This window comes from Bos mutus, chromosome 3, assembly GCF_027580195.1.
Source record: "Bos mutus isolate GX-2022 chromosome 3, NWIPB_WYAK_1.1, whole genome shotgun sequence".
In the NCBI taxonomy this organism is placed as follows: Eukaryota; Metazoa; Chordata; class Mammalia; order Artiodactyla; family Bovidae; genus Bos; species Bos mutus.
The window spans coordinates 96,131,646-96,157,199 of record NC_091619.1 but is presented as its reverse complement, the minus strand read 5'-3'; the positions used below and the strand labels follow the sequence as shown (position 1 = coordinate 96,157,199).

The following is a 25,554-nucleotide window of genomic DNA, read 5'->3' as shown; positions in this document are numbered from 1 at the left end:
GTACCACACAGGATCCTGGTGAGGGGTCCTGCAAGGGTGAGTATCAATATCCCAGTTCCTTAGACTTTAAAAGTTGAAAGAGCCCTTAAAACCAGCCTCCTTCAGTTCTGGAGAGGCAAATGAAACTTAGAGAAGGCCAAGAGGCAAGACCCAAGCCTCTGGATGGTTTCCAGCCAAGAGGGAAACTGAGTCATGGGCACTACTGCTTACTTATGTTGAGAAGAGTTCACTGACTCTTTCTAGCCTGAGGATAGAGACTGGAGGAAGAATGAGGTGAAGTTGTCAGAGCCCTCAGCCTACGCAGGAGGGTAGATAGGGACAAACATGCAAATAGGTAATTAAAATATGGACGGTAAGTACCGGAAGAGACAGAAGCACGGAGAAATGGGAACAAAGAGAAAAGTGTCCTCATTCAGCCCCAGGGCTCAGGGAAGACTCCTGGGAGTGGTCTTGAAGGAGAAGTCAGGGGTAGCTGAGTAAAGGAGCAGGGGCCAAGCTGAGTAAGGAGCAGGTGGGAGAGCACGGGTACCTGCAGGGGACTGCTAGCAGTTAGGCATGGCTGGAGCAAAAACCCAGTGGTAAGAATTTAAGTTGTGTCCTTTGGCCAGGCATTGTACTTGGTACGTACTAGGCGATGGGGAATCATTGCAAGACTTGAAGTAGAAGGTGGCTGGGACCAATATGCTTTTAGGAGGCCTGGAGTGGAGGGGTCAGACTGAAGGTAGACGGATCATCGAATAGACGGGCAGTGAGTGGAGAGGGCCCCGGACTCCTGACTCTCCCATGCCTCCCACTGCTTCAGGCAGCAGGGAGAGCAGCTGGAGCATGGCCACTCTAGACGCTGAGCAGGATCACTGGGCTGCAGGGGCTGAAAAGTTTCTGGAGCTCAGGACCTAGATCTTTGGTGGGAAACCGAGAAGGTAAGGAGGGGCCGCCAGAGACTTCCAGGCTGACTCACCTGAGATCGTCATTTCTGAAGGTCAGAAATAATGTCTGTGGGCAGTTTCATCTGGTTCCACCTGCTGGGTGTCAAAGCCGCGTCAACTCTTTGCTATGCACACATCTGGTGACAGATGCAGATCAGGCCAAAGGGTCCGGATGGTGTGAGAGAACAGCCTGGCTCCGTGCTTCCCACACACCGAGCTCTGAGAACTGCAGCTGCGACAAAAGAGTCCTTTAAAGAGCCTCCACTCCTCAAGGCTCCAAAACTCCCTGCAAAGTCAGCACTCCCTGTGGCGAGGATGAGGTGAAAAGCCTGGGGAGTGGGAGGAGGATTTAATTCCACTGAGAGTGCGTGTGACGGTCTTCACGGGGACCTAGAGCACAAGGCAAATCGTAGTAACAAAGGACATGATGAAACTAAACGGAACCCAGTAGTTAGAGTGATGGTGCACATGACTATGTGCACGAGTTTTTAAAACGTTCCAGGGCTTTTTCCCTAAAATTATAAACGTTTCATTGGGTAATTATCATGAGAGCCAGTTATGACTTTCTCCTCCGTGGTCCTTTACTATGGCTGGGTGACCAGGTCAAAACAATTAACTTCTCTGTGCCTCTCTTGCTTCACCCCATTTCTTGCCCTCGCTATTTGTCTGAGTCAGCGTGTACAATAACACTTTGGGATCCTCACTGGTATGTATGGTTACTGATACTATTACTGAGATGCCAGAACAAACAAGCTTTCCCACTCCTAGGTACATAGCCGAGAAAACTGAAAGCACCCGTTCTCACAAAAACTTGTACACAGATGTTGATAGTAGCGCTGTTCAAAGTAGCTAAAAGGGAGAACTAACCCAAATGTCCATTGACTGATGAGTGGCTATGCCAGATGTGGTCGGGTCATTCAATGGAGTACTATTTGGCCATAAAAAAGAATGAAGTGGTGATGCATGCTACAGTATGGCTCAATCTTGAAAAGATTATGCTAAATAAAAGAAGCCAGTCACAAAAAGGCATATATAATATGATTCCACGATATGAAATGTCCAGAATAGGCGCATATATAGAGGCAGAGAGTCTACTGGTGGTTGCTTCAGCCAAGGAGGAATGCAGAGATGGGGGTCGGTGGGGAGGAAGGACCGTGGTTAAAGGAAGCTGTATTTCTTTGGAAAATAATGAAACTATTCTAAAATTGACTGTTGTGATGGTTGCACAACTCTGTGACTATACTAAAAAACCCAGTATATTTTATAGTTTAAATGGGTGAATTGTATGGTATGTGAGTTTTATTCCCATAAACTTGTTACTCCCAAAGAAGAACAAACTACTTTGAGGCCCCAGGAGAGGGTGGTCCCCAAGAATAGGGGTTTCTGTGTTTTCAAACAATTTTTTCCCCCACCTTGTATATGGTGAGCAGCCCCAGATGAGCTATCTTAAAGTCCTAGAAATTCCACAGGCTTCTGCTAACCTCTCCCTGAGTGGCTTCAGGTGGTGGAGCTGTCCTGGCTAGACCTTAGTTGCCTGGTCATCAAGATGGACAGCGCAGGGAACAGAGACCATTAAAGGTCTTCTGTGCCCAACACTCGAGTCCAGAAGTCCATGCCACTGCCTGCCCAGGGACCGGTAGGCAGGATGGGAAGGGGCACAGGGCTCAGGAGGCAGGCAGTGGACTCAGATGCCTGCCTTCTCTCCCCGGTCATATCCGGCCCACTTGCCTTTGATTGCATTTTAATTGAGTTGTTCAATCAGGTGGGTACCAGGAATCTGAAGGCTTTAATAGCCGAGGCAGAAACAGAAGCCTTGTAGCAGAACTAAACCAACAAAGTCTGCCTCTTGAGCAGATCCAGGAGCCCCCATCCTGTCAAAGGGCGTCTCTCAGGCAGGGAGGTCAGGGGCTCCCCTGCTGGGCTGGACCAAAGGAGAAGCTTTGCTCTGAGCCCGAGGGCTGCCCTCTCGTCCAGCCATAGCCTTGGTCGTGGGCCACACTGGTATTTTCCAGTGGACCTGGTGTGGCCTAACTCCCAGCTCCAGCTCTATCTCAGATGTACCCTACTTCTACCCACCCCCAAGCTCTGTCTTCCCCAGTCTTTTAAAAAATATTTTTATTTATTTGGGTGAACCAAGTCTTAGTTGCAGCATGTGCAGTATGTGGGATCTAGTTCCCCGACCAGGGGTAGAACCCGGGCCTCAGACACAGGGAGCACGGAGTCTTAGCCACTGGACCAGCAGGAAAGTGCCCTTACCCTAGTCTCAGTGGGTTGGAAGTTAATCTTTGAAGGTTGAAGGTCATGATGTCCTTGGGAGATGGGAAAGACGGGAAGAGGATTCTGAGACCGTGCAGGGATCAGTAGTGCTTAATACACTAGAGTGGTAGAAAGAACCAGGAAAAAAGGCAGAGGCTGAGATGATTCCAAAAGGGTATCCATTCTCTCACAGGAGTGGGGAAATACACACCACAGAAGTGCAACCAAGGAGCAGACTTGCCAGATTAGATGGTGTTCGTTAAAAACAGAAAGTTCTACTAGATCTGGCCCAGTGGGGGAGCAGGACACAGAGGAATCAGCCCAGAGTTCTGTCCTCAGGGAGCTTGCCACCCAGGGAGGGAGACAGAGGTACCCACAAATAGCACTTTGGGAAACAGATGGGGGCTGAGGGAGAGCAGCAACCTTAGGAGAGAAGAAAGTCAGGCTTAGGAGAAAGGAGGCCAGCAAAGGTCTTGCTGAGAAGGTGATGTTTGAGTTGATCTCTAAGGATGAGCAGTATTTGGACAGGGGGTGTGAGGAATGGAAGGTCATTTCAGACAGTGGGAACAGTGTGTGCAAAGGCAGGGAGCTATAAGTGTTTGGCTTACTGGGAATGCCATAAGCTAGAACTTGAGAACCATTGAGGAGGATCAGAAATAAGACTGCGCCTGGAAGGGTCATGTATGACCTTGGAAAGCCGTTCATCTTGCCCTTCAGAGGATGCGATCGTCTTGGGTTATTCTCCATAAATTGTGCTAACTGAGGGTAGCGAACATGTCAGGTTCCTGAAGAGATGCATTCACAGCCCTGTGTGTGCAGCCATCAGTGATGGAAGAAAAATGATCTGCATTGACTCTGTTAACTTACAAATAGTTATGGGCCCTCATGTCTGCAGGCATGAAGGAACACAATCCTGACCTCTGGCTACCTGCAATTATTGAACAACACAAAAAGTATTCAGGTGACTAGTTACAATGCATCTCAGTGCCAAGTGAATCATGTAGTAATCGTAAAAGTTCAGGAAAAGCCAGTGAAAACTGGAAGGTCAGGGGCATTAAACCAGGAGGCATGGGATTTGTATTTGGCTATAGAGGAAAATGGGATTTAAAGAGGTGGAAAGAGCCTTGTTTGCAACCCAGTTAAAGGGAATGATGAAAGCAAAGAGGCAGAGGAGGGTCAGGGCCTAGGACATTCTGCCTGAAGAAGAGGGGTGATGTTGAGAATGGGTTGTGGTGGGGATGGGGTGATATGGACCAGGTCTCTGCAAATGAAGGAGGAGTAAGAGCTGGGGATTATCATAGACCAGTTCTGTGCCAGATTCTTTATCTAAAGCAGGGGACCCCAGCCTCCAGGATCTGATAATCTGAGGTGGAGCTGAGTAATAGTAATAGAAGTAAAGTGCATAATGCATGTAGTGTGCTTGAATCATCTCAAAGCCATCCCTCTGACCCAGGTCCATGGAAAAATTGTCTTCCATGAAACTGGTCCCTGGTGCCAAAAAAGTTGGGGCCCACTGATCTAAAGGATCTCAGCAACACTGTGGGACAGGTATTTTTACCCCCATTTTAAAGACGATGAAACTGAGTCTCAGAGGGGACATATGACATATTCAAGTAACACAGCTGGTAATTTGAAGTTCTAGACTACCTGGTTCTTTCTGCTGAACCACTCACTTCCTTTAAGACACCAGTGGGAAGGTAGTGAAAGGTGTTGAGCCAGACTGGGTGCATCTGGTGAACACACACACACGGTCACTGGGGGACACATTCACACCACATGTGGCACATCCTGGGCTGTCTCCTGATCTCATTAGGACAGTGGGACATTTGTCATTTAGGAAACTTTTGCCTTTCTCTTTAGCCCGAGCCATCTGAGGCTCTAGTCCTCTATTTAGGCATTAGTAGAAGTATGGAAAGGGAAAAAAGAAATGCGATGCTTGAAACAAAATACCCCATCGAGCTGACCACTAAATAGCACTTAGACCCCAAGTATACACACAGCTGCTTTATGTAATGAAGGCTGTGGACCATGTTCCTGGATATAAAATAACAAACCACATATAACGTTTTACATAGCTGTGTAATTAGCACGGATCTGTGAGTGTGTGAGCTGACCGGGGTGAGGGAAGGGGGGCTCAAGCCTCTAGTGAAGTGAGCTGGAAGGAAGAGCATGTGCTGTTGGACCAAGAAGATGGGGGTTTGAATCCTTGCTGCCCACGTTGCAGTACTAAGACCTTGGGCAATTTATTTAAACTCTGCGAACTTCCAGTTTCATATCCGTCAATAGGTGTAAAAGTATATGCCTTATTGCAAATGGTTTGACCCTTCTTGCCCCTAGAGGAACGTTTGGCAATATCTGAAGATATTTTTGGTTATCATAATTGGGAAGGTGCCACTGGCATCTAGTAGGCAGAGCCTGGGGTGCTGTTAAACATCCTACAACGCACAGGATGGTCTTCCCAGGTGGCTCAGTGGTTAAGAACCCACCTGTCAATCCCTGAGTCGGGAAGATCCCCTGTAGAAGGAAATGGCAACCCACACCAATATTCTTGCCTGGGAAATCCCATGGATAGAGGAGCCGGATGGGCTATAGTCCGTAGGGGGTTACAAAGAGCTGGACGCTACTAAGCAACTGCTGCTGCTACTGCTGCTGCTGCTGCTAAGTCGCTTCAGTCGTGTCCGACTCTGTGCAACCCCGGAGATGGCAGCCCACCAGGCTTCCCATCCCTGGGATTCTCCAGGCGAGAACACTGGAGTGGCTTGCCATTTCCTTCTCCAATGCATGAAAGTGAAAAGTGAAAGTGAAGTCGCTCAGGTTGTCTACTTGAAAGTTACACAGTCGTGTCCGACTCCTAGTGACCCCATGGACTGCAGCCTACCAGGCTCCTCCGTCCATGGGGTTTTCCAGGCAAGAGTACTGGAGTGGGGTGCCATTGCCTTCTCCGACTAAGCAACTAAACAACAACAAAAAGTGATATCTAAATATTTCAATTAATAATTCCTGGCAAAGGCTGAATCACAACAGTTTGAGGAAATGCTGATTGTCTGAACCCTGATGATTCGATCAGTGTAACTCAGACATTAGCTCCTGAGTGTGTATTGCTGATTTGACCACGATTGCATTTTTTTATTGTGCTTAAATACATATAACATAAAATTTACCATCTTTAAGTACATGGTTCTATAGCAGTAAGTACAGATGACCCTTAAACAATGTAGAGGTTAGGGGTGCCACCCCTCTATGCAGTTGAAAATCTGAGTATAATATCGGTCCTTTATCCATGGCTCCACATTCAAGGATCCAGCCAGCCACAGATCATGTTGTATTGCAGTATTTGCTACAGAAAAAGTCCTGCATATAGGTGGATCTGAGCAGTTCAAATCCTCATTGTTCGGTGGTCAACTGTATATTCATAGTGTTATGCAACCAGTCTCCAGAACTCTTTTCCTCTTGGCAAAACAGAAACTCTGTATCCATTAAACAGCAACTCCAATCTTCCCTCCCTCCAGCCTTTGTCAGCTGTCATTCTAATTTGTCTCTCTGAATTTGATTATTCTAGATACCTAGGGCTTCCCTGGTTACTCAGCTTGTAAAGAATCCGCCTACAATGCAAGAGACTCCAGTTTGATTCCTGGGTCGGGAAGATCCCCTGGAGAAGGGATAGGCTACCTACTCCAGTGTTCTTGGGCTTTCCTGGTGGCTCAGACAGTAAAGAATCCACCTGCAATGCAAGAGATCTAGGTTTGATCCCTGGGTTGGGAAGATCCCCTGGAGGAGGGCATGGGAACCACTCAAGTATTCTTGCCTGGAGAATCCCTCATGGACAGAGGTACCTGGCGGGCTACCAAGGTGTCCATGGGGTTGCAAAGAGTCCCACACGACTGAGCGACTAAGCACAGCAATACAGATTAGGAAATTGGAGCCCCAAACTTGATCAAAATCCCCCAGCCAGTCCATGGCAGAGCCAGATTTGAACCATGGCAGGGTGACCCCAGAGGCTGACACAAGCTGAACAAAATTCATGTACCGGCTCCAGCATCTGGACCTTGGCAAGGATGACGACTTCTATAAAGAGGGAAAGAGGATTTGGTCATTCATTAATGCGACACATATGTGTTGAGAGTCGAATCAGTGCTAAGGCATTGGTGAACAAGATAGGCAGAGATCTACCCACAATGGCCTTACTTTCTAGGTCATGAAGAAAAACAAGAAAGGAGTAACCCAGACCAGTGGGAGAGAGTGTGACTGGTGGATGCTGAGGAGTCTGAGGGACCAACCTTCACAAAGCCCAGAGGGAGGGACCACTTCAGTGTGTTCAGGAAACATAAGATTCCAGCGAAGCTTGCCTGCACGAGGGGGGAAATTCTAAGAGATCACATTAGAGAGATGGGAGGGGCCAGATGAAGTAAGGGTTTGAAGGTCAAAGTAAGGAGTTGGAATTCCAGCTTTACTAAGAAACTGTGTGTGTGTTTGTGTGTGTGTGAATTGATCAGTCATGTCTGAGTGTGTCAGTTGCAACCCTGTGGACTGTAGCCCACCAGGCTCCTCCATCCATGGGTTTTTCCAGGTAAGAATACAAAAGTGGGTTGCCCTTCTCTTCACCAGGGGATCTTCCTGACCCAGGGGTTGAACCCAGGTCTCCTGCATTGCAGGCATTCCCACCAGGGAAGACCAAGAAACCATAGGAGGCCTTTAAAGAAAGCAACACAATCTGATTCACATTTTTAAAAGCTGGTTTAGACTTTGGTGGCTCAGAGGGTAAAGCGTCTGCCTGCAGTGCAGGAGACCTGGGTTCGATCCTTGGGTCAGGAAGATCCCCTGGAGAAGGAAATGGCAACCCACTCAAGTACTCTTGCCTGGAAAATCCCATGGATGGAGGATCCTGGTAGACTACAGTCCATGGGATCGCAAAGAGTTGGGGACACGACTGAGCGACTTCACTTTCATGGAGGTTGGTGAAGTGGCAAGTGAAGATTTCCAGGAGTCCAGTAAAAGCAGGAGGTGAGGTTGGTGGCGGTTCGGTCCAAGATGCGTGTAGTGAAACCGGAGGAAAGTGAGCAGGTTTGGGTTGAGGAAAGAGAGGGAAGTGAGGAGGTGGACATGGCCCATTCAGGCAGCTCTTGCTTAGACTGTTGTGGGAAAGAAATAGACTGGAGAAAGAACGCGGATCAGTGGAGAGACTTAAAATCACGACCCTATGGTGTTTGTGTGCCAGTGTGAAGAATCCAGCAGACAGGAAAGAGTTTGTGATCCCAGAGCGAGAAGGCCTCCGTGGAGGAGTCCTTGAGAAGCACTAGAGCAGGTAAGAGGCTTGAGATCCAGAGATAATGGAGGATCCCATCCTTGTTAAGATGTTTCGTCTGTTATTACCGGAGCGCAGGCAGCAAGCATGTGAATGTTGTAAGTAGTTCAGAAAGCTGTTCTGAAATACTTCTTCCTCAGAAATATCAGTGCCATGTCGTGGGCCACTGGTCAGCCCCTAGCCCTGAACACTGATCCAGACTGAGTTCTGGCCCCTAGACTGGATATCTAATCCTTTGTTCATGAGGGAGACCCTGGGAATGACCACGGATGACTCAATGTAACCCATCTCTACAGCCAAAAAGACCACTTGAAGCAAAGTAGTTGATATTCCGCAACCAGGAAGGATCAATAGATGAAGCCTGCCTTAAGACAGTGTCCAGAAGTGGCATCCCCAGGACTTGAGAGGGTTAAGAGTAGAACTATTTTTGAGGAGTGTCTTAATAGGAAGATAGCTAAGAGACTGGGGCTTCGTAGGTGGTTCAGCAGTAAAGTGGTTCAGCCTGCAATGCAAGAGATGGAGGTTCGATCCCTGGGTGGGGAGGATCCCCTAGAGAAGGAAATGACAACTCACTCCAGGGTTCTTGCCTGGGAAATCCCATGGACAGAGGAGCCACAGTCCATGAGGTCGAAAAGAGTTGGATATGACTTAACAACTAAGCAACAAAAACAACAAGCCAAGAGGCCTTTCAAAATGGGTCAAAGGTTGGACTTCATTAGAATGAGAGGCCCAGACTGACATAAGATGTTACTGAGATTGTTAACAAGGACTCAAGCAGAGTGAAGAGTGGGGTAAGTGGGGTTACTGATGGTCAAGTAAATCTAGGAACGAGTGACTTGCAGCTTTTCCCTTTTTTGTGGGTCCTTGTAGGACTAATGTTGCTTGTGCAATTAGGCTTATACATTTATGTGGTAATTAAGAGTTTATAACTCTTAATTATATGCTGTATAAGAAGAGGCTTCACAACTCCTAGCCTAATCCCTGAGACCTCAATTTCCTCATCTGTGAAGTAAGAACAGTAGTAACACAGCACACAGGTGTGTTGTGGGGATCAAGCTGTTGGATGTGAAGGTGCTTTGTGTACTGTCAAGGGCATGAATGTTACTTTTATGATGATTATTAATTATATTGATAGCAAGAGGCTTCTAAAATATCTCCTCTCCTTTGATAAACACTTTCATGGTCTTCTAAGAAGTTACGAAAGAGCATGAGTCATCTGAGACACAGATGCCTTTTGGAAGAGGTCATGAGTGTCCACAGAAGAGTGGCACCCAGAGTCACTGCACCGAGCATTTGAGTGGGTGGTGCCTTGCACAAGGGCACTCTTAGTGGGCAGTGAAATCCAGGGCAAGGGGCTGCATCTATATTTGATTCCAAAAGGCACAATTCAGGCTGGCAGTGGCTCTGATAACACCGGCCTGCAAACTTCCTCAAATATTTAATGCTTGCTTGACCTTTGTTGTTCAGTCGCTAAGTTGTGTCCAGCTCTTTGCAAGCCCATGGACTTCAGCACACCAGGCTCCCTGTCCTCCACTGTCTCCCAGAGTTTGCTCAAATCAATGTCCACTGAGTTGGTTATGCTATTTAACCGTCTCATCCTGTGCTGCCCCCTTCCCTTTATGCCCTTAGTCTTTCCCAGCATCAGGGTCTTTTCCAATGAATCAGCATCAGGTGATTTGCATCAGGTGGCTAAAGTGTTGGAGCTTTAGCTTCAGCATCATTCCTTCCAATGAATATTCAGGGTTGATTTCCTTCAGGATTGACTGGTTTGATCTCCTTGTAGTCCAAGGAGACTCTCACGAGTCTTCTCCAGCACCACGATTTAAAAGCATCAATTCTTTGGCTCTCAGCGTTCTTTATGGTCCAACCCTCACATATGTACATGACTACTGGAAAAACCATAGCTTTGACTATATGGACCTTTGTCAGCAAAGTGAGGCCTCTGTTTTTTAATATGCTGTCTAGGTTGGTCATAGCTTTCCTTCCAAGGAGCAAGTGTCTTTTAATTTCATGGCTGCAGTCCCCATCTGCAGTGATTTTGTGAAAGTGAAACTCTCTCAGTTGTGTCTGACTTTTTGCAACCCCATGGACTATACAGTCCAGGGAATTCTCCAGGCCAGATTACTGGAGTGGCTAGCGGTTCCCTTTTCCAGGGGATCTTGCCAACTCAGGGGTAGAACCCAGGTCTCCTGCATTTCAGGTGGATTTTTTACCAGCTGAGCCACCAGGGAAACCCAAGAATACTGGAGTGGGTAGCTTATCGCTTCTCCAGTGAATCTTCCTGACCCAGGAATTGAACCAGGGTCTCCTGCATTACAGGTGGATTCTTTAGCAGCTGAGCTACTCGGGAAACCCACAGTGATTTTGGAGCCCAAGAAAATAAAGTCTGTCACTGTTTCTATTGTTTCCTCATCTATTTGCTATGAAGTGATAAGACCAGATGCCATGATCTTAGTTTTCTGAATGTTGAGTTTTAAGCCAGCTTTTTCACTCTCCTCTTTCAGTTTCATCAAGAGGCCCTTTAGTTCATCTTTGCTTTCTGCCATAAGGGTGGTGTCATCTGCATATCTGAGGTTATTGATATTTCTCCCAGCAATCTTGATTGCAGCTTGTGCTTCATCCAGCCTGGCATTTTGCATGATGTACTCTGCATATGAGTTAAATAAGTAGTGTGACAATATACAGCCTTGACGTACTCCTTTCCCAATTAGGAACTGGTCTGTTTTTCTAACTGTTAGAACTGTCTAACTGCCTGTTAGAACTGTCTGGTTCTAACTGTTGTTTCTTGATCTGCATATAGGTTTTGCAGGAGGCAGGTAAGGTGGCCTGGTATTACAATGTCTTGAAGAATTTTCCACAGCTTGTTGTGACCCACACAGTCAAAGGCTTTAGCATAGTCAATGAAGCAGAAGTAGATGTTTTTCTGAAATTCTCTTACTTTTTCTTTGATCCAACGGATGTTGGCAATTTGATCTCTGGTTCCTCTGCCTTTTCGAAATCCAACTTGAACGTGAAGTCCTCGGTTCATGTACTATTGAAGCCTAGCTTGGAGGATTCTGAGCATTACTTTGCTAGTGTGTGAGATGAGTGCAATTGTGCGGTAGTTTGAACATTTTTTGGCATTGTCTTTCTTTGGGATTGGAATGAAAACTGACCTCTTCCAGTCCTGTGGCCACTGCTGAGTTTTCCAAATTTGTTGGCATATTGAGTACAGCACTTTCACAGCATCATCTTTTAGGATTTGAAATATCTCAGCTGTAATTCCATCACTTCCACTAGCTTTGTTCGTAGTGAGGATTCCTAAAGCCCACCTGACTTCACACTCCAAGATGTCTGGCTCTAGGTGAGTTATCATGCCATCATGGTTATCTGGGTCATGAAGATCTTTTCTGTGTAGTTCTTATGTGTATTCTTGCCACCTCTTCTTAATATCTTTTACTTCTGTTAGGTCCATACCATTTCTGTCCTTTATTGTGCCCATCTTTGCATGAAATGTTCCCTTGGTATTTCTAATTTTCTTGAAGTGATCTCTAGTCTTTCCCATTCTATTGTTTTCCTCTATTTCTTTACATTGATCACTTAGGAAGAGTTTCTTATCTCTCCTTGCTATTCTATGGACCTCTACATTCAAATGGGTATCTTTCTTTTCTTCTTTGCCTTTAGCTTTCTTCTTTTCTCAGCTATTTTTAAGGCCTCCTCAGATAACCGTTTTGCCTTTTTGCATTTCATTTTCTTGGGGATGGTTTTGACCACCGCCTCCTGTACAGTGTCACAAACCTTAATCCATAGTTCTTCAGGCACTCTGTCTATCAAATCTAATCCCTTGAATCTATTTGTCACATCCACTATATAATCATAAGGGATTTGATTTAGGTCATACCTGAATGGTCTAGTGGTTTTTTCCTTCAATTTAAGTCTGAATTTTGTGATAAGGAGTTCATGATCTGAGCTGCAGTCAGCTCCTGGTCTTATTTTTTCCCTGTCATTCTACCTCCTCACCAATTCTTGGCCTTGTCCATATTTGTAATTATAGTCATGCTAGTGGGTGTGAAGTGGTATCCCACTGTGGTTTCAGTCTGCATGACTAATGATGTTAAGCATATTTTCCTGTGTTTATTTGACATTGTTATACCTTCTTTAGTGAGTCACTTGTTGAAATGTTTTGCTCGTTTGTATCAGGCTGTTTGTTTGGCTTTTTACTGAGGTGTGTTAGTTCTTTTTTTTTAAATTTTTTATTATTATGATTATTCTTTTTACTTTATAATATTGTATTGGTTTTGCCATACATCAACATGCATCCACCACGGGTGTACACACGTGTTCCCCATCCTGAACCCCGCTCCCACCTCCCTCCCCATACCATCCCTCTGGGTCATCCCAGTGCACCAGCCCCAAGCTTCCTGTATCCTGCATCGAACCTGGACTGGCGATTCGTTTCTTATATGATATTATACACATTTTAATGCCATTCTCCTAAATCATCCCCCCGCCCCCCCCGGCCCCGACAGAGTCCAAAAGACTGTTCTATACATCTGGGTCTCTTTTGCTGTCTCTCATACAGGGTTGTCATTACCATCTTTCTAAAAAAATATGGAATGCTTCACGAATTTGCATGTCATCCTTGCGCAGGGGCCATGCTAATCTTCTCTGTATCGTTCCAATTTTAGTATATGTGCTGCTGAAGCGAGCACGATGCGTTAGTTCTTTAGGTATTCTGTTTGCAAGTCTTTTGTTAAACATAGTTTTGCAAATATTTTCTCCCAGTGCATGGCTTGTATTTTCATTTTCTTAATAGGGACTTATGAAGAGCAAATTTTGAAGAAATCTAAGCTATCAATTTTTTCATTTTATAATTTGTGTTTTGGGTATCTTATTTAAGAAATCTCGCCTAACCCATGGTCATTAAGATTTTCTCTCCTCTGTTTTCTTCTAGAAGCTTTATAGTTTTAGGTTTTGTACTTAGGTCAGTGATCCATTTTTAGTTGAATTTGTATGAAGTGTGCGAGGTGAGAATCGAGGTCTTCTTTTTCTTCTTTTTTCCTTCTTTTTGGAAATGGATATCCATTGTTCCAGCATCACTTGTTGAAAAGATCGTCCTTTCTATATTGAATCATCTTGGCACCCTTATCAAAAATCATTGGTTATTTATGCATGGCACATATTTGGACTCTTCTTTGAATTTAGATATCTGTATTTATAGGAACTCCACACTTTTAAAAAATTGCTATAGCCTTATACTTAGTCGGAGAAGGCAATGGCACCCCACTCCAGTACTTTTGCCTAGAAAATCCCATGGATGGAGGAGCCTGGTAGGCTGCAGTCCATGGGGTCGCTAGAATTGGAAACGACTGAGCGACTTCACTTTCACTTTTCACTTTCATGCATTGGAGAAGGAAATGGCAAGCCACTCCAGTGTTCTTGCCTGGAGAATCCCAGGGATGGGAAGCCTGGTTGGCTGCCGTCTATGGGGCTGCACAGAGTCGGACATGACTAAAGTGACACAGCAGCAGCAATATACTTAGTCAAAAAACTGGGCAGTATAAATTTTCCAACCTTGTTCTTCATTTATGTATTTGTATGGCTACCTTGAATCATTTGAATTTTCATACAGATTTTTGAATCAGTTTGTCTATTTTTGGACACAAGCTTGCTGAGACTTTGATTTAAATTGCAATGATGATTGCAATGATTCTCCAGATTTACACCTTAAAAACACTGTCTTCTGATACATAAGTATGGCTAATCTCTCTGTAGTTTTTTTTTTTTTTTTTTTACTTCCCCTCAGTGATCTTTTGAGGTTTTTAGTGTATACAACCTGCCATCCTTTGTAAAACCATTCCGTAAGTATTTCATCATTTCTGATGCTCTTAAAAATAGCCTTTAAAAATCTTCAGTTTATGATTGTACTTTCCAAGTATATAAAATACAACTGTATTTCGTTTATTTTTCTTATCTCCCATAATATTGCATATTCTGAATCTATTGCAATGATCATGTGGATCTCTGATGATGTCCCCTCTCCATGGCCAAACTTCTCTCGGAAAGGGGTATGGTTACTACCATGCAGAAAGGCCAGCCTCTCAGAGCAAGAGTAGAGTAGAGAACAGTGGAGAAGGGATTGGAGGGGAAAGTAGAATCTAGCACAACACATGTGTGTGAGAATGGCTGTGTCTGAGCTCTCTGTTCTGTACCAGCGGCGTATTTGCCCACGTGTTCTTGTATCAGTACCACAGTGCGTTTATACTGTGGTTTTGTATCATGTCAGTATCTGGGAAGGTGAGTTTTCCTCCCTTCATTTTTCTTTTTTCAATGTTTAAAGCGTTTAGCTTAAATCCATTTGTATTCCTCCCTGTATATTTTCGAATAAGTAGATTGAGTTCTCAAAAAAATCAATTGGAATTCTGATTGACCTTGTGTTAAATGTTTATACTGATTTCAGAGAAGAGACATGATTTTTTTAATGCTAAGTCCGCCCTGTCCAAGAACAGGAATGTGTCTGCTTATTCAGATAATCTGTGTCCTACGCTAGTGTTACAGTCTTTTTCACAGTGGTATGCTGTATTCTGGGTTAAATGAATTCCTGGATACTTTCTATGTTGTTGCAACAACGAATGGTGCGAATATTTAGGAAGCACAGGTCCCGCGTTGGATGCTAGGAACATAGTAGTGAACATGACCTTGTCCCTGGTCTCATGGAGCTGACTCTGCAAAGACAGACATCGCCCATGTAAACAGACAAATGGACGGCCACACACTGTGAAGAGTGTGCTGAAGCGAAGGCCCAGCTTTCCACCCTGGCCCTCTGCCTCCTCAGTGTCATTTCTCAGGGCTCCGTGTCGCTGCTCTTACAAAGATCCCAGCCAGATGTCAGGGAAGCAGGGTTTCCAGTTCCAGATCTGATTCTATCTAGCCAGCTTTTTCGTCTTCAGAATGAAGAGTTGGACTACACAACCTTTGCAGACTCTTCCAGCTCCATCCACCATCTTTTGTTTCTTCCTTCTCTCTGTTTTTCTTCCTTCTTTTTTTGTCTCTCTCTCCTTCCCTTCTTCCCCCTCTTTCCTCCCCCACTTTCTTTCATGATTGAGTATGAAGGAAAGAATAGTATTACCTTGGGGACAGAAACTGCTTCATTTTCTTAAAACTGTCTAATTTTAAGTGTTGTTGAATTGCTCAGACCAAATGCCTACAGTAAAACATGCAGGTGTGACTCGGGAGTAGAATTCATGCTGGAGATGGACAGATGAGAAGATACACTGAAACTCATTATGTGAGTAAGACCACTTAGAAAAAGTGTAAAATAAGAAAAGAGAGCGAAGGATTAAGAGTAGAAACCAAAGACTAAGTCATTTAAAGTAAAATTAGAGAGAGGAAAGGTCTTTCAGAGGAAAATTGCCATAGGTTTATTTTTATAAGGCTAAGTCGTAAAGAATCCTCTTGCCAATACTGGAGATGTGAGTTCGATCCCTGGGTCAGGAAGATCCCCTGGAGAAGGAAATGGCAAGCCACCCCATTATTCTTGCCTGGAGAATCCCCTGGACAGAGGAGCCTAGCAGGCTACAGTCCATGGGGTCACAAAAGAGTCAAACAAGACATAGCAACTAAATAATAAAGACACTTTGGAAGGAAGTTTTACGATTCATAATCTTTTAGAATTCTTTTTCACATCATCCTCACTCTGGAAGGAAACTGGTCAAATTGATGGCCTTCTATGATTCAAAAATATAGCACTGATTTTTAATCATTTTGTTAACAAGATGCTGGAGAAAGCCATCTCAGTCCTCACTGACTCAAGTTCCTTATCTGAAAAGTGGGCATGATAAGGCTTATTTGACAAGGCTGTGATGAATATGAAATTTGAGTCTAGGAAAGTAAGAACTTTCTATGGAATGAGGAAATATTAGTATAATCACTTTGTATGATAACACCAAGAGTTAAATTTGTTTTCTGTCTTTGACCTTTTCTTTCCACATCCAGTGACTAACATTTTCATAAACTATTGTGCTTTCCATTCTCACATATCTTCTCCTTCTGTCTCAGCTCCTCTGGACTACCCACACCCAGTTGAGAGATCAGAAAGACACCATCTGCTGGTTAATAAACAGACATGTATTCGTTTATAAGCTGATTGGGTCAGGGTGTCTTGATGTCCGTGATCTGAACATTCATGCATTCCACCACTTATCTGAGGTCACACCCAGAGGCTGTGTGGCTGAAATGAATCACAGCTGAGCTGACCATCCTTCCTGGAATCCACGGACTGCAATGGACATGAGTTTAGCCAAAGTGGGCACCTGCCACCTACTCAAATCAGAACTAACCCCTGGTGATCACATCTTTACAGACTCCACTTGGGGCCCCAATCAGTTGAGGATCATGGATGGAGCTTCTATTGAGTGCCTTGTGCACGCTCAGCACCGGGGTGGAGGCTGTGTATGGGGTGGAATTAGAATAAATCAAGAGACCTAGAGCTCCTCAGAAGGCAAGAGGGTGGGGGGATGGCGACAGGTTTGGGACAGGAAACTTAAGGCATTTCACGGGCATCTTGTAGTTGATCTAGACCAGGTTGGGATCTAATAATACATAACTTCCCCCAAATGAATGAACACTCTGCCTAAAGATTCAAAAACCTCTCCCTCTGAGCTTATTGATGTCTGTTGGCTCCCCTCTTGCCCTGAAGCATGTTTACTTCTCTGGGAGTTGCAGGCTCTCGGGTTCACAGGGCTTGGCGAGGGCCTTGGTCTGTCCTCCTCCAAGTGGAGACGAAGAGCTGCAGATTTATCTGGACTTCACAGCCATCTTCCTTGCATTCTTTATCCCCCATCTGGATATCCCAGAGACATTAACCGATGAAGTAGGGGTTGTTTGCTTTTATTTAAGGAAGAGATATCGGAGAAACAGAAAGAAGCACAAAGCACAGAGGAGTCAGTCATTTCACCGCCAGAGAGTTTATAAGACGAAAAAGATCCTACTGTGAGAAAGGCATCCACAGTCATCAGTTTGCCTGGTATTGCCGTTTTTCAGAAAGGTGCTCAGGCCCCCAAATATCTCTTATTTTTTGGTTAGTAGAAGTTAATTTTTAAAATTGGAAAATAATTGCTTTACAACATGGCATAAGTTTCTGTGGTAGAGCAAAGGGAATCAGATACACCTATACATATATCCCCTCCCTCTTGAGCCTCCCTCCCCCACACCCCCATCCCACCCTTCTAGGTCATCACAGAGCACCGGGCTGAGCTCCCTGTGTTATACGGCAGCTTCCTGCTAGCTGTCTATTTGACACATAATAGTGTATATATTGGAGAAGGAAATGGCAACCCACTCCAGTGTTCTTGCCTGGAGAATCCCAGGGACGGGGGAGCCTGGTGGGCTGCCGTCCATGGAGTCGCACAGAGTTGGACACGACTGAAGTGACTTAGCAGCAGTGTATATATGCCAATGCTACTCTCCTAATTCATCCCACCCTCCCCTTCTCCCCTGCGAGTCTCTCCCAGACTTAAAAGTGCCTACCCAAAGTCTAATAAAAGTCAGTGGAAGAATTGAGATTAAAATCTAGGTGTCTCTTCCCTAGTCTGAGCTTCTATTGTGTACTGCAGGGAGGACCTAGGACAGTTGAAGAAGAAGGCTATAACAGGAGTGGCCTAGGCCAGGCATCCATGTGGGCAGTCCAGGACAGGGCTTGGAGCCCATGGTCATGGTGTCAGGGCTGGTGTGTCACTCACCGAGTGGTCAGGCCAGTCCTGCCTTGCTTTCTGGTTTAGTCTCTTTTCCTGGAAGGTTGGGCTTTTTAGAAGTGCTACCCTCAATAACAGGGCTAATCTGATGGATGGGGGGCACCCAGGGCTGTGTCTGTTGGGACTTTAGGCCTGTCCATGCCAGCTCTGAGCTGCAGTTCCACCACCAAAAGTCAATCTGAAAGCCAGTGGGTGGGGCGTGAGTGGATATTGGCACCAGAGATGAAACACAGACTCACAGATTGAAATTCAGAACCCAGATCTAGCAATTCTCAGCTGTACCAACTTACAGAAGCTGTCGATACTTTCTGGGCCTCGGTATCTGAATCTGATTTTCATACCAACCCATGTCAAGAAGGCCTATTAGAAAACTAAACATCAGAGAGGTGAAACGGCGGCCCGGATGTAATACTAATCATACAAGGGGTTAAGTCCTGGCCAAGTTTTAGCCTTCATCCGTGTCAAGCACTACATAGCACTCCTCACTCCAGCTCTGGGAGGGAGGCACCACGCTTCTCCCATTTTATGGATGAGGAAACTGAGGCTTAATGACAACAGGCACTTTTTTGGCATCTGCTATGTTGCTCGTGTGTTTCCTGAGGCAGACATAGACGTCTTTCCCACTTTACAGAGGAGGAGCTGAGGCACAGTGTACCTGGGTCACCCAGGAAGGAGCTGGGGGAGGACCTTCGTTTGAGTCCAGCTCTCCTGGTTCCCAGCTCAGGGCTCTCCCATCAGCCACCCTGACTGGGCCCCACCAAGCCCCAGGAAGGGCATCCCGCCCGGGCGCGTGCTCTCCCCGGCCAGCCTCGCCCCTCTCGCCTGGGAAGCATGGCCCTCATCCCCTGCCAGACAGCCTGGTTGCCCAACTCGTGGGCAGGAGCCAAGCCTGGCAGCCTTTGGTGGGCGTCCAAGTCGAGCTGCTCTTTCCTGCGCCGAGTTTAGCACACAGCATGGCTTCATCATCCAAGTATGTCCTGCCAGACAGGCCTCAGCTGCTGGCCGGCGGGGCCCTTGGCGGCCCGAAAGAGCTTGGTGCTAATTGGGCCCAGCCGACATAAATCAGGGCTCTCGTTAAGAGGAAGTCCAGCCGTTCTCTGGCAGGCGAGGGGCGAGAGATGGGAAGGATGGCAGGGTAAGAACCCCCCACAGAAAGGGGTTGAGTCCCACCAAGTCCCAGTGACCTTAGCAAGTATCCTGAACCATCTGGGGTCTTCATCTGTCTAAAGAGTTAGGAGGCTGTACACAGTGATCTCTGATAGTTCATGCCAAACTGTGGAGCTGTCCTGTTGCTTCAGAGCTTGTGATGTCTTTCCTTTCTGTTTGGAGCACCATCGGGGATAAATTTGGTTATATCCCGTAGTGCAGAGGGCTGAGTGCTTGTCATCTGACTTGGGGGAGCTAAGAGGAAGTCCTTCCCATGAACACAAGATCACCTGAGTGCTGTTTCCGTGTCTAGAACCTTTGTGGCAGAAGGCTTGGATTCCCCCTGGAAACAGAGCCAGGCACTCTAGGAAGGCAGGGGCGGGGTAGGGGGTGCTTACACTGACAGGGGGTATGAGATTGATGTCAGGGTCTGTCCTAAGGGCAGGCTTGAACTGAAAGTAGTCCATGGTCAGCTGTGCTGAGATGAAGCTGGAAAACGATGGGACTGTTTGAAGACAAATTTTACCTACTCTACACCCTTTGCCAAGCATGCAAGTGCTTAAGCAGCTGTCCAGTCCCTAGGGCATCTACTCCCATGCTCCGTGTTTAGAAAGCACCCACTGTGTGCCAGGTACTCTGCCAGATACTGGGAATGTCGACAGATGAGATTCCATTGTGGCCTTCTTCAAAGTCATGGTCAACAGGGAAGGACGCACGTTGGAAAAATTGACAAGATGGTGTGATGAGTCCTTTACCAAAGATACGTGCATGCTCCTCTGAGTGCAGAGGAGGGCGTAGGGACTCTTGGCAGGGGTAGGGTTGGTGGAGGGGATAACAGATTGCCCAAGAGTAGGTGGTATCAGCAGCTACTTAGAGAACGAGTTCAAAGCGCTGGAGAGGAAAGTTAAAGGAAGGGAGAGAGCATGAGAAAAGCTGAACAGAAATACCAAAGGGCTGCTATGATCAGAGACCGGTGGCGCTCCGTGTATTTGTGAGGGGGCATGGACGCTTGGTGGAGGGTAGGGGTGGAATGAAAACCAGAGTTGAGGCTGAGTCTTGGTCAACTCAAGCCATGTCCCAGCTGGGGACGGGGGATTTTAGTTTGTTCCAGTGTTCTGTGTTTTTGTTTTTACAGCTGTTCCCAACCCTGCATGTGCATCTGAAATACCTAGAGAAGAGATTTTGTACAGTACAAATGGTCCCCACCCTTGAGCTCCAGACTTAGCTGGCCTGGGAGTTTTGAGGTAGCCAGCTGAGCAGCCCAGCATTTCTTAAAAATGTAAGTCATTGATAAACACGATGGAGAAAAAGAAAGTAGATGAGAGAGTCTCAGAATGCAGATGGCGGCACAAATTTGAATTGTGTTTTTAAAAGACCTGAAGGAGGAAGCCATGGGGGAATCTGGAGGAAGACCCCTCAGGCGGAGTCGCAAGTGCAAAGTCCTGAAGCAGGGCTGACTGTTGTCTTGAAGGGAGAACTAGGAAGTCATTGTTGCTGAAATGTAGGAGATATGGTCAGAGAGGCAATGGGGTCGGGTGGGTTGTATAAGGCATATATCCTGGCCTTTTTGAACCATTTATTTAGTCCAACTCAATAGCATTTAGTGAGGAAACTGGCCTGGAGAAGGGACACTTGACTAGACACATCTATTTCCTCCCTCTTTTGCACAAGACTCTGAACCAGGCTGTGTGGTTGGGTGGTGTGGGGGAACATGTTGCTGAGAATACAGGCTCTGTTTCCCCAAAGATCTCAGTCTGGGGGGAGAGGCCCAGGCTCACACAACCCTTTCCGGAAGAAGGCATGTTTCAACCCTTGCTGCTATCCCAATTCTGACTATAGTGGAAATGGCATCACAGTGCCAGTGGTCGTGGAGAGACAGGGCACCTGACCAAGCCACTGTGACTGAGCAAGCAGCACCTTGAAGAGGGGTAGGACTTTAGCAGGCACAGCAGAAAGCACTTTCCCAATGAAACGGGACAAGTGAGTGGCCGGGATGGAGCCAGAAGTCTTTGGGGGAGACGGCAGTAGAGTGTGGGGGCATTAAGTCCTGGGTTTCTAGTCTGCCTCAGCCTTGAAATTTGGGACCAGCTGACTGTGCATGGTTTTACATCTTTGTGTCTCCCTAGTCTCAATTTCCCCATCTTTTCCATGGAGTTAATCCCACCTCTGAAGATTGGCGGTGAAAATTAGTGAAGTAATGTGTGCTCATGTGTCTACCGCCCAGGGCTTGGTGAGGAATGCGTCTCGGCAAGTGGGCCGTGCGTGGTCCCTGTTGGTAGTGAGCACCCACTCTTTGCTGCACCAGGCTGCTCCCCTCAGTTGCAGGAGGAGGAAGAGAGCCAGGTGGGGAGGGCAAGGAAGCACGATTTGGCCTGTTTTCCTCTCCACATTCAGCAGCTCTTTCTGATTTTATGGAAGCCATTATGAGCAGTGTGCCATCTAACAGTCCCCATAGCCATTCCCACCGGCTGTCCAGTGGCCATTGTGCTCCATATCCCAACCACACCCTGGAGCTGGCATCCTTATTGTTTCCCTGTTTTGTGGGGTGGGGGACATGTGGAGGGGGCAGCAACATCAGGGAAGGAGCCAGGGCTTCTTTGTGTGTTTTTTCCTCTCTGCCATGCTAACCTCCATAGCTGGGCCACGGACCTACAGACCTCTGAGTACACCAAGGTAAGCCTGAGCTGCTGAGCAGCAGGGGGAGCTGGGGACACTCCCCCTAAGCCATCTCTGTGGAGGGGTCCTGAGTGACGGTGCTCGTGTGGCCCTGTCCCGCCCCCTCCACCCTGCCAGGGCTCTCAGCTTGGCCCTGCCCTAGCTCTACCCTCTGACCTAGGCCTCCTGCTAATTTGATTGAGGTTTCTGGGGAGGGGGGCTGAGCCAGGGAGAGGTAGGGTCATGCAAACAGGTTAACCCTCTTTCTGCCAAGAAAGGAATGTTTCTGAGGCAATTTGTTTAGATGCAAGTTCTTTGTTCTCTTGATCGTTCATTAAAAAAAAATTATTTAATTGTTGGCTGCTCCGGGTCTTAGTTGCAGCATGTGGGATCTAGTTCCCTGACCAGGTATTGAACCAGGACCCCTGCACAAAGATGGGTTCCTGGGGAATTGCACTGATCACCTGCTGGGTATCCAGTTTTAGTTCTTGTTTAAACTACTTGGGTCTCATTTGAATGGAAATATCAACTTGGGGTTGGTTTTTTGTACTCATTTATGTAATAATAGTTTCACTAAAGGCTATATCTGCTCACAGACTTTCTATGATTTGATTGCTTTCATCAAACTTTTCAGAGAAATAAAATCAATCAGATAAGACTAGGCCATTCTCAATATCACCTGTCTTGATTCTTGGTTCAGAAATATTGGCTCTGTGCTTATATCCACCAGCTGGGGTCTAGTCTGACTTCCTAACCCAACCACAAGGTGTTCTCAGGAAAAGTTCCGTCCTCAGTCATCTCCCCTGAAGTGGAGGGGGTGGTGGGGAGAAGGAGATGAAAGGATGAGGGGTCCCAGTTCCCCTCACCAGGTAGAAGGTGGGATAGCATCATTAGCATTCCCAGCTTGAAATGACTCTGAGCCCCAAGAAAGAAAGTTCAAGGGTAGAGAAGTTTTTTTATTTATTTTTTCTCTGTTCTGTAACTTTTTTTAATTTAATTTTATTTTTAAACTTTACAATATTGTATTGGTTTTGCCAAATATTGAAATGAATCCACCACAGGTATACATGTGTTCCCCATCCTGAACCCTCCTCCCTCCTCCCTCCCCATACCATCCCTCTGGGTCATCCCAGTGCATCAGCTCCAAGCATCCAGTATCGTGCATTGAACCTGGACTGGTGACTCGTTTCATACATGAAATTATACATGTTTCAATGTCATTCTCCCAGATCTTCCCACCCTCTCCCTCTCCCACAGAGTCCATAAGACTGTTCTATACATCAGTGTCTCTTTTGCTGTCTCATGTACAGGGTTATTGTTACCATCTTTCTAAATTCCATATATATGCATTAGTATACTGTATTGGTGTTTTTCTTTCTGGCTTACTTCACTCTGTATAATAGGCTTCAGTTTCATCCACCTCATTAGAACTGATTCAAATGTAAGGGTAGAGAAGTTTTGGTTATCTTACTGGTTAGGAACAAGGGATTTTGAATCAGCTCTGTCTTCAGGCAAGTCACTTACCTAATGTACCTGTGCCTCCTGCATCTTTTGTAGGATCACTGAGGGCATCGTATGAGATCCTGTAAAACATTATCAGCTTGTATCTGGCATTTAGTAAGGACTTGAGAAAAGGTGATTGATCAAATAGTCCTGGTTATAGCAGTGGAAGCTGACCATAGATACGACTTTTGGGACCAGAACCTTCACAGCCCCTGAGATTCTGTTATCACCGGGACTGTCACCTAGCCCTCCCTCACCACTTCCAATTCACACACACCTGAGCAGGTGCAATTAGAGACCAGAGGCTGAAATGCTCAAAAATCATAAAATAAAAGAATGAAGACAATGACAGTCTGGGTTGTCTCTGTGGGGAATCCGGGGTCCCCCAGATCCCCTAAAGCCAGCATTTTCTCTTTGGGCATGTACTTCAGAAGAGGGCTCAGGGGCTCTGTGCCTTTACAAGGCCCTTTCTTCTCCTCTGCATTCTGCTGGTTCTATCCATTACCCCTGAATGGAAATGGAAGCTTGATCTTCCTCGCTTGAAGCCATTAACACTCTGGGCTCTTGACAGGAAACACAGCTCAGCTTTAATTAGCTACAGCAAGCTCCCTGCATGAGCTTCTATCACAGCCTGGGGACTTCAAAGATATAGGCTTCTCCATTCCTTCTAATCACATCTATTAATGAGCCAATTAAGGCTTTCTCTGGGGCCAAGGCAACCAGCACTCTTACTACCTTAGATACGCAGCTCTGCTTGGCTGCTAAGAGGCTTGAAAATGCCTTGGACTGAGAGCCCCAGTCTGCAGTTTATCTGCTGTGGATCCTCAGATGGAACAAATGTCCTCTCTGAGCTGCTTTGCACAGCAAAGGAGAGTAACGCTGTTTTCCAGAGGAGTGATTCTTATAACAAGAATAATTGCAGGTCATCAGTTCTCAAAATTTAGAGTGCTTCAGCATCACCAGGAGGCCTTATCAGAACTCTTGACTGGGCTCCTTTCTGAGCTCCTGACTCAGTTGGTCTGGGAGGGGCGGTGTGCAAGAATTTGTATTTCTAACTTATTCCAAAGTGATGCCAATGCTGCTGGTTCGGGGACACATTTGGAGATGCTCTGCTCTAGACAGGTGTGAGGTATTGCTTGAAGATTTGGGTTGCACTCCCATCTATAAATGAACTCCAACCTCTTTCCTTCACCTGTGCCTCACCTGATAGTTTCCAGGGGTCTCCCACATGGGCTATCCACACATGGACACACCCGTGTTTCTGGCTGTGCAGTGGTCAGCCAGTGGAGAGTACTCCAGGGGTGATCAGTCTGGGGCAGAATTCAGCAGACCACTTCTTTGCCTCATCTTCTAACCAAGATTTCAGGTCCTGCTGTTGATCAGAAGTCTCGGACGTCACCAGCGTCTCCTTTAGGAGCAGAAATGCATCAGGGCTTCCTGATGCCAGAGAAGGCAGAGAGCACGGCGTCTTCAAGGTCTTCTCGACAGATGCGCTGCCTGGTGGACGCTGGGAAGATGGAGCTGAACAGGAAGGAGGGCATCTCAGGGTGTGGAACAGGAGCAAAGTGCTGTGGCAGGACCATGCATGTGATTTTAGGAGACAAGTTAGATCTTCTACTGCTGACCTGACTGAAGTTTGACTGAAGCCCCTTGGGCTGCATTTTACCTGTAACCTTACACAGCAGAGACAGACTCTTACTCATTTCAACTGCTGCCCCCTGCCTGCAATGCCTGAGAGCGAGACTAGTGTCTCTCCATGCTTCTGGCTTTAAAGACAGACTTCTGTGGTCAAAGGTGTTAACAGTTTGGGTACTTAGGTTCTGGGTTTCGCCTGAAGCTGTGGCCTCCCCATCCAGACCCTCATGGTACTCACTCCCAGAAGCTTTGCCCTTCTTCTTCACCCCTCCTCCCTGCCCCAGTTCTAATTCAGGCTTCGAGTTCAGCTCAGAGAACTTGCTCCCGAGTTTGCCCACTTTGGTGGTCTTTGCTTTCTAGACAGCATGTCCCAAAGTGTGTGCCCGTGGGCCTCAAGGAA

At 46.4% G+C, this 25,554-nt stretch overlaps 1 non-coding gene across 1 annotated transcript; it reads right to left on the bottom strand.

The window, feature by feature from the left end:
- Positions 1-13,068: 13,068 nt before the first annotated feature.
- LOC138987379 (U6 spliceosomal RNA) lies at positions 13,069-13,175 on the bottom strand. The gene has a single exon (XR_011463854.1). It is a non-coding gene; the product is annotated as a U6 spliceosomal RNA (small nuclear RNA).
- Between the last annotated feature and the right edge of the window lie 12,379 nt (positions 13,176-25,554).